The following is a 9880-nucleotide window of genomic DNA, read 5'->3' on the forward strand; positions in this document are numbered from 1 at the left end:
TAAAACGTTCCCTTTAGCATATCTTGCCATGCTGGTTTGGTGGAGACACATTCTTTTAGTCTTCCTTTGTCTGTGAAACTCCTTATTTCACCTTCCATTTTGAATGAGAGCCTTGCTGGGTAGAGTATTCTTGGTTGTAGGCCATTGTTTTTCATTGCTTGACATATTTTTGACCATTCCCTTTCGGCTTGTAGTGTTTCTGTTGAGAAATCAGTCGAGAGCCTTATTGGAGCTCCCTTGTATGTTATTTGCTGTTTTTCTCTTGCTGCTTTCAGGATTCTCTCTTTGTCTTTGAATGTTGCCATTTTAATTATGATGTGCCTTGGAGTGGGTTTTGGGGGGTTCCTCTTCATTGGAACTCTCTGTGCTTCCTGAACGTGTATAACTTTTTCTCTTATCAGGTTGGGAAAATTTTCTGTCATTATTTCTATCAGCTTTTCTATTCCTCGTTCCTCTTCTCCCTCTTTAATTCCAATGACTCTGATGTTTTTCCTCATGCTATCCTGTAATTCCCTTACATCTTGTTTGTACTTTTTCCATCTTTTTTCATTTTGTTGTATTGTCCGGGAATTTTTTTCTACATTATCCTCTAGCACACTGATCCGATCGTCTGCTCCGTTTTGTCTGCTTTTGATTGATTCTCCCGTGCTTTTCAGTTCAGAGATTGTGTTCTTCGTTTCTTCCCGGTTCTTGTTAATAGTTTCTGTGTCCTTTTTTATGCTGGTGTAGTTCTCTGCAAGTTCCCTGTAATTTTCTTGGAGCTGTTGGTAACTTCCTTGGAGGTTGTCATAGTTGTTTTTGAGGTTGTCGAGTATATTGAGCTTCTTCACCACCATTGTTTTGAATTCCGTGTCTGATATTTGGGTTACCTCTCTTTCTGGGAATTCCTCTTTTCTTTTCATTGAGAGGTTATTTCTGCATCTTACCATGTTGGATTCTTGTTTGTTTTTATTTTTTGGATTTGTCTGCTTTGACTTCCCACGTTTGTGGTATGAGATTCTTTACAGGAGACCTGGGGGTTTCAGTGGTGCAGTCTCTTTGATCTCCTGAGCCTGATGTTCTTGGAGTACCCTTTATGTTGTTTGTTTATGCTGTCTCATTATATTTTAGATGCCCTTTGGTAGGATCTTCCCTCTGGCTAGTTGATTGAGAGTCACTCTATCCACTTTGTCTTGAGTTATTTTGTGGAGATGCTGTTAAAAACATAAACACACAGCCCAGGCAGGAGACCCACACCCTCAAAAATATCCCCCACCCTCTATCCCGCTATTGTCAGCCAGTGAGCCAGTATTAATATGTATGTAGAGAGATTAGAGCTTTTATATTATAGGAAGAATAGATAAAAGTTGTTTTTAAAGAGGAAAAATATAATTTTTGAGAGAGGGGATGATAGATTAATAATACTTGAGACTATGCAAGACAGTAGGTAATATTTACATTGTATGTTAATAACAAAAGAAGAAAAGGAGGGAAGAATGCAGAATATAGTAAGAAAGTGGGATTGTATAGTATTAGATTTATATAGTAGTTATATTCTATTTATTTAGTGTGAAAGGGAGGCTAAACTAGACACACAAACAAATAAACATAAATTAAAGAGGAAAAATGAGGAGAGAATGTATAACACGAATTAAAGATATAGTTTTTTTAAGGAAGAAAATTAAAAGTAAAAATTAAAATTTAATTTAAAATTAAAAATAAGAAATTTAAAAAAATTAAAATAAAATAAAATACAAATAAAGAAACTAAAATAGAAATAAAAATTTAAAAAATATATAAAAGGAATGTTTTTACTCAGTTCAGCCTTTGTGTGTCGTCTTCTTTTTCTGTATCCACAGCTGGTCTAATGAGGCGGACCAGAGGTTCCTGTTCGTTGCAGCAGCGGTGTGCGCCCACGGTGGCCAGTGTGGCGTGTTCCTTTGGTGCCTGTTGGAGCCGGCCGAGGTGCTTTTGCCCACGCGCCTGTGCGTGCACAAGATGGCCTGAGCGCTAGCCTCAGGCCTGCGGAGCCGCACTCCGGGAGCTGGTCTCTCGCCTCTTAGGGCGGGGCCCCGGACACTTGTGCGCAGTGGAAGTGAGCGTCTGTGAATCACTGCCACCCGCTGTTCCTGTGCCGCAGCCGCCCACTGTTCTAGACTTATTTTCAAGCCCTCGTTCTGATTCCCAGTTTCATCTCCAAAATGGGAATAATATTAGTATATAGCATCTGAGGGTAGTTGTGAGATTCATATGAGATAATACAGGTATGCATATGTAACAGAATGTTTGGTACATAATATCTCAAATAGAGATCTTATAACATGTTACCTGTCATTAGTAAATGTTTTACTTCTAATTAAAATCAATATCTTCCTTATAAAAGCTATAGATAAGTTTCTCTCAAACTACCAGTAATCTAATCTTTATGATTTTAAAATTCTTAAAAACTGGTAAAAATCTACATGTCAGGATTGAAAGAAATGGTGCACTGGCAGCTCCATGGCATGATTCAGATACATCATATTCCACCTGTGTCTGATATTACAATCCTATCTTAGGATAAGCGAATGATATTAAGTCCTTATTCTTTTCAGTTTCTTTAAATAAATTCATGAGTCTCTAACACAGACAGACTACCAAATTTAGGGCTGATAATATGAAAATCTCAATTAATCAGCACCTCTCTGTATATATCAGAAGCAACTCTCAGTATAAGAAATTAAATCTTCAGTCAGTACCTCTGCTTTCTGTTCAAAGGTTCCAACAAATAACATTATCCTTTCTACTCTGAAAGGTACTTTATAAATATTAATACTCAGAACAGTCCCAGGGTTAAGTAGTTATATTCAGTTTTTCTTTCAAGTTTTATTTGGGAAATATAAATCACCTACATATGTACACACCACATAACTGAACAGCTTAATAAATTAATATAAAGTAAGTACTTTTACACCACCATCCAGATAAAGAAAAAGATTACTGGATGTCCTGCATTTGCCTCTTCATAATCATAGCCCTCGACTAAAGTAAGTCCTATCTTTACTTTTTATGGTGATCATGTCCTTGCTTTGCTTATTAGTTTCCTAAGTTTGCATCTCTCCATACTATATTTTAGTTTTGCCTGTTTTCAAACTTTATTTAATTGGAATCACCCATCCTGTATTCCTTTATGTCTGGCTTCTTTCATATAAACATTATATTTGTGTGATTCATATGTTATGTATACATGTAATTTCTTCACTTTTACCACCATGTACTTCTACATTATACAGATCTACCAAAATATACTCATGCAGTTTATTGCTAATGCTTATATGAGTTGTTTCAAGCTTTGAGCTATTATGAATAATGCAGCTATGAACTTCTTGTATAATACATGTCTCTAAGTACACAGAAGCATACCCAAATATATGGGGTATACAACTGGGAAGAGAATTACTAAGTCTCTAGATATGCATATCTTCAAATTCATTGGATGATACCATGTTTTCCCAAGGTGGCTGTATCCTAGGTATCATTTATACATGTTAATAAATATGAGAATTTATTCTAACTCTGAGTAATAGTCTACAGGCAAGACTCCAAAAATAATTCTAGAAAATGCTGTCATTGTAACCATGAATCAGATTGGTGAGCATGGCTCCAGCTAATCCACGCATATTTTCCATGTCTGTCTAGTTAGGTTTCCATATAGGGAGATGACTCCATTAGGTTGAATCAGCACGGATTACAAAACTATTTTATTGCTGTATAAGGACAATCAGTCAGAGTAACAGAAAAACCAAGAAGAGTACCTCAACATTCTGTCTGAACTGCAACCAGAGCCCAGCATACCTAATCAGTTTTTACAATTCCTGAATACTGGAAGCTGATGATCTAGCAGACAATAGCATGTGCAATAAAATTTTATCACCCAGTAGCATGTCAGTGGAAGAAACAAAGGTTCAAAAAATCCATTCAAGTTACAGCTCTGGCAAAATATCTCTGGATTCTAACCATTTTAAAGGACATTTAATTTCATCTGACTTGAAAAAGTAATAAGAGATACACAAATCTTAAGTTGCCTCTTGACCACTTAAGAGAAAAAGTTTTTCGATGTTACTTTTTTCTGCTGTGCCCCCTCAGGTTATTATTTTTTTAATTAGAGCCATCAACTTGCCCTATTTGTAAATAAGAACTACAAAATGGAATGCACATATATAATAAAGGTAATTACACAGATATACTCAACTGCACCTGCATTATCACATAAATACCAGGAATTTGGGAAGCTATGTAAAATAATGACTAGTGAAACTGCTGCATTGTGACATTGGTAGAAAGCGAAGCACAATCCCTTTTTCTCTGACCAAAGACAGTTCTGTCATATCATGCATTTAAATACACTTCAGCATTATAAAGTAATTGCATGTCAGAAACAGCTTCTGCTGGGTTTATAATTAGGTGAGACATAATAAATTGCCAGAGTTAAAATAAAGTGAAAACTTGCTATTCATTTTCATTTCAAATGGACATTTAGAGCAATTACAATTCCTGCTAAACATACCATTCATTTAAAAAGTCAACTTAAACAAGTTCCATCTTTGTCAAATTTATAATTTGTAAACTTTGAAAATACTATGTCTCGAAAGGGAAGATTATACTAAAATAGCACCTTAATGCCCACTCTTTAATAGTGGAATAATGTTGGCTAATTTTAAAATAAACTATTTGATTACAAAAATGTCCCTAAAATATTTAAGCTCCTCTGGGCTTCTGTTAATGCATTAAAATTTTATTACTACTAACATAAAGGAATATATTTTACATACTGCTCTCTGTGAATAAACAAAGAGGATCATTCAAACTCAAATAAAGCCTACACTGATGCTAACTGCTTACTAAAGATCTTTGAGGAGATTGTAATTAGGTTGTAAACGTTGGGTTCCAAGCTGTTCTCAAAAATCCTTCTAGATACTATTAATCTAGCAGCCCTCTTATTTATAACCTAGGAGAAATTCAATCCTCCAGTCACTGTGCTACACACACACAAAAGAAATTAGTCAATGACTGTTCATCCTATGCTGCCTCCTCTTTCAAAGGAAAAAACTACAGTTATTAAAAATTGAAAGTAATTTGGTTTGGTTTGGACACTATACCAAATAAATTTTAGGCAGCTAAAGTCTTTTTGTTGTTGTTGTTGTTGTTGTTGTTGTTGTTGTTGTGTAGCAACAATATTTTATGGTTAGGCAAAACAATAAAGTATACAGTGAGCTCCAACTTACGTATTTAGCATCTAATTTTTGATGAGACAAATGGATCTGTTTATGGCATCACAAGGTTTAAAGTGACGTCAAAGAAGACACATGAGAATGACTGCAGTTTGCTCCCAAATGAATACCGTACACTTAGAAGGAAACTGCAGAGATAAGCCACATTTTTAAGAGAGCTCGTGTCATTAAAAAAAATTTTAAAAACCATGAAACATAGATTTGTAAAAGAGTTTTAATTTAAAAAAATACCGTCACTGTTTTAATACCTCCTTTTCGTTAATGAGGCTGGTGTGTCAGTACAGACAGCTGACGCGTTGCTAAAACTCAAGCCTGAATGTCACCCAAGGAAACTCAGACCACAGTGGAATAGATAGGGAGTCAGATATTCAGAGCTTGCTGACAGAACAGGTTAATTCAACAGTAGTCTCACATGAAATAGAGATAACTGTGCAACAACCCCAAGTCGCTCATCTCCCCTGCATACCAAAGGGAGAGAACCCTCAGTTCCTGAATGATGTTCATCCTCACGCTGCTGCCACAGTGGCAGCTCCCTGTAGACTAGCACGGGCGAGTTTTTTTTTTTTCTTTTTGACAGACTCGGGTCTTTACTATTCTTTGTATTTAGAAAAAATTGCTAGAATTTCTTTTTATCACACTGCCGCTTTCCACTGGAAAGTACAGGCACTATCTGTACAGGGCTGGGACTGCTGCTTTACCACAGGGTAGAAATATGGGTGCTCTTGGTAGTCAGTCTCTGTTGATGGCCCTATAACAGAAGTTTGTCCAGAAGATCTAGGGCCTCAGGGCTGATGAGGTATCTGTTCTCGCTATGAATAAAATATTCCCAGCATTTCCATGAATATCCCAGGATATTGTTGAAGGAAGGATCTAGGTCTACAGTAGTCTCTCTCTATATCGTGGTTCACTTACCACAGTCTCATTGTATCATGGGATTTTAAAAAATATTATATTTAATTATTTATTGTGGATTTTTTGCTATATCGTGGGATTTTGCAGTACTGTATATATATGTTGTTAAAGTTACATAGGTTTAAGAGTGTAGAATAAATACAAGGTTCCTACTTTGCGGAGGGGTGTAGAACATAATACTCGTGATAAGTGAGGGATGTATGTGATCTTCAGATGCCCATACAGCACATCTGTACTCAGAACCTTGGCAATACTAACGAACTTGTTAGTTGTCTTGTCCTTGTAAGAAAGGTTCTTTTCGAAAGGTCATGCTCACTAACATATAGCCCAAACTCCACATATCCAAGCTAAAATCATACATCTAATAGCCCACAAGAGCTCTGGTCCCTTGAAGTACCTGGAGGCCACAAGGGCATCGTTTTCCTGCACAGGATGGTAGAACTCTGTCAGACCCCAGACTAGCAGTCACAGATCTTCCAATTGGTGATCTTTCATGACCTTATGAGGTCTCACATCCTTGTGCATGATATCCTTGCTGTGGCAATAACCCAGAGCTTTAAATAGTTCATACATATAAAACTTTATCAAAGTCTGTCAGGATCTGGTAAAGATGTTTAAAATATGTATTATTTATATATTCAAATACCAAATATGGTGTCTTTCATACAGGGGCCTTCAGTGTCAATCAGCTTAACATTATCTGTTCCACCATTCCACCATAAATGTTCTCCAGAATTGGAACCTCTTGTTTTATCTTCTTTTTCTTCATTTGAAAATTTTTATAACCACTTTCTCATTGTTGGTGATGTTAATGGTCCCAAATATTTCACTATACTTTCCCCAACCAAGTTTTCAAACTAGTTGGTAATCATCTTGATTACCTGTAGAAAGCTCTGCTGGAGCCGCAAGCCTGCACTGTCGGCTCCATGTTGGAACTGCAAAGGCCTACAAGGTAGATAAAGTTTTAATTCACTAATATGAAAGACTCTCTTTCTGCTGATATGGCCAATTAGGGACAGAGTATAATGAATGCGTCTTTACAGTTCAAACCTAATGTCCATTCACCTCTTCAAAAATGTCTATTTACCTCTTCTAACTCCAATGCTGTTAGAAAAAGCAAAATGTTAAATATATTTCAATATTTCCACACTTTTCTGATGGTAGATATTTTATCCAATAAAGTGAATGTATGAGATAACAAAGATATTCTATACTGCCCTTCTGAAAGGGGTAAAAACAAGTTGGAAGACACTGCAGGCTGGCACACAATGCCTTTCCTGGTGATCATTATCCTCCATTGGATCACTACATGAATCTCCTTTCTGGACCATCACACGTATACCAAAATGATCATCTAAAAAAAAAAAAAAATCAGATCACGTCATCATGCTATTATAAAAACCTCCAATGGTTTCCCACTGCAATTAGATTAGAATCCAAATGGTTTCAGTGATCTAGTGGGCCCTCTGTCATCTGGCCCCTGCTCACCCCTCTGAACTCTTCCCCTACCACTCCCCAACTTCTGCACTAGGATTCAGCTACACTGGTCTTTGGTTTCTCAATGAGACTGCATCTTTCTCTTCCTGAAACAGACCTTCTTCTTCCTGCAGAACTTCACATGGCTGACTCCCTCTCATCATTAAGGTCTCACCTAAACTGTCATCTCTTCAAAAGGACTTTCTCTGATCGCCCTTCCTAAAATATGGTTCCCTCACCTCTATCCCAACTTACTCTCTAGTCCAATTTTTTCTTGTGTTCTTCATAGCACTTATTTCTGCCTAAAACATTGTTATTTATGTATGTTTGTCTATTTATTAAATATACATATTGATAATAGAAAATTTTTTCCATATTCACTGCTATATACCCAATGCCTAGAATAGCACCTTGTATATAATAGGTACTCAATAATAAATAATATATATTTTGGATAAATAATAGAAATATTTATGTTTTGGTTAGTACAGTCAATCTGTGTTTACATTTGTCGAAGCTACTAAGCTGTAATCCTTTCCACTTAATTTTCTGAGCTTCCTGAGAGCAGAAGCCATGTTGTACTTATCTCTACATCTCACTGCCTAGCCTAGTGCCTAGCACATAGAAAGAGTTCAATACTTACTTGATAAATCAACCTGCTGAATAAACACATGGATGGATGGATGGATGGACAGATGAACAGATGGATAAATCGGGGTTTTGACTTTTTTTTTTTTTACCTGATATGGTTCAAGGAAGAATGACTCCTGTTGTAATTGCAGTTTTAAAATGAAGCCTAATGCATACATGGGAAGGAAGGTATAGTAGTCACTCTTGGTGACCTGCTCAGATTCCTTTACCCAGGGTTTCTTAAGCCCAGCATTATTGACATTTTTGACCAGATAATTCTTTGTTATAGAGAGGCTGTCTTGTGCAATGTAGGATGTTTAGAAGCATCCCTTGCCTCCACCCACTAGATGCCAGTAGCAATGCCATTACTACTCCTCCCATTGAGTAATGATAATCAAAGTTATTTCCAGACATTGACAACTGTATCTCAGGGACAAAATTGCCCCAGTTTAAAACTACTTCCCTTTATCTGCAGTGTATCCTTTTCCCAGCTGCTGTGAGTACTGGCTGCTAACAAGAGTACACTTCTCCTGAAATGTCCTCAGTCTCTGAGAGCGGCCTTTCTGGACATTTATGCCTTCCCTCCAAGAATAACTTTAGGCACTGAATGAATGATGAGAGAAATACAGAATTGAGTCCCTTTCCTTTGCCTCTAGCTGGAACAATTCTGAGATGCTATTCATGCTCCAGAGCTCCCATCAGGATTAGACCAAGACTAATGTTCAGGTAAAACTATATCTTAGTTTAGCTCTTCCCCCTGTCCTATCCTACTTCCCTTCCTCTCTTACAGGATTCTCTTGAGAGCACTATTTCAATAAACGACTTGCATAAAGGTTCTCATCTTAGGATCAGTTTCTAGGGAACCCAACCTAAGACATGTAAGACAATAGGTTAAAAAATGTTATAATAAATAATAAATAAATAAAATAAAATAACATTCAGGTAAGCATTAAAAATATACCCCCAAAATTTGAGAAACAGATTTATCCAGGGTGTTCAATGGTATCTGACCTTTCTGCAGAAACAGTGGAGTGTGGATTTGGTACTTATATGTGGGAAGTTGACAGGGTATGGATAGGTGTGGAAATATAGATGGCAGATCAGTTGTGCCTTTCAAAATTTTCAACATGCTGATTTCACTTATATGATTCTAAGTTTTCCCTACAGTATGGGTGAATATGCAATACTTGCCAAATTTGCAAACCCATATGACTCATTCACCACATATCTTTCACTTGATGCAAAACAAAGAGCATGCCTTTCTCCGCTTGGAAGCCACACATTTTATTTTCACAATGTGTATTTAATGGCCATTGCATCAAAATTAAGCAGAATAGAATTTCATTTCAAAAGCATTATACATATGTAATATATATTATTTTTAAGATCCCATTTAAATTTTTATTTGAAAATAAAAACTAGAATTTGTTTATACTGTATCTTCTGCCTGGAACATCTTTTACCTTATTTTAAAATGTCAATTTTTGATCCAGATTTTAAGTCCAAATTTCAAGATCAAAATGTTCCATAAAAGATTCCCAAATCGTCGGCAGCCGTCCGTCTCGAGAGACGATGGTGTAGCTTCTTAAGAGCTGAAGCTACAGAGCCTGGGC

General features: G+C 36.5%; 1 pseudogene; it reads right to left on the reverse strand.

Moving 5' to 3' along the window:
* Window positions 1-5881: 5881 nt before the first annotated feature.
* Window positions 5882-6734, reverse strand: LOC150003185 (casein kinase II subunit alpha' pseudogene; annotated as a pseudogene).
* Between the last annotated feature and the right edge of the window lie 3146 nt (window positions 6735-9880).

This window comes from Furipterus horrens, unplaced genomic scaffold (assembly GCF_987537825.1).
Source record: "Furipterus horrens unplaced genomic scaffold, mFurHor1.1.pri manual_scaffold_8, whole genome shotgun sequence".
In the NCBI taxonomy this organism is placed as follows: Eukaryota; Metazoa; Chordata; class Mammalia; order Chiroptera; family Furipteridae; genus Furipterus; species Furipterus horrens.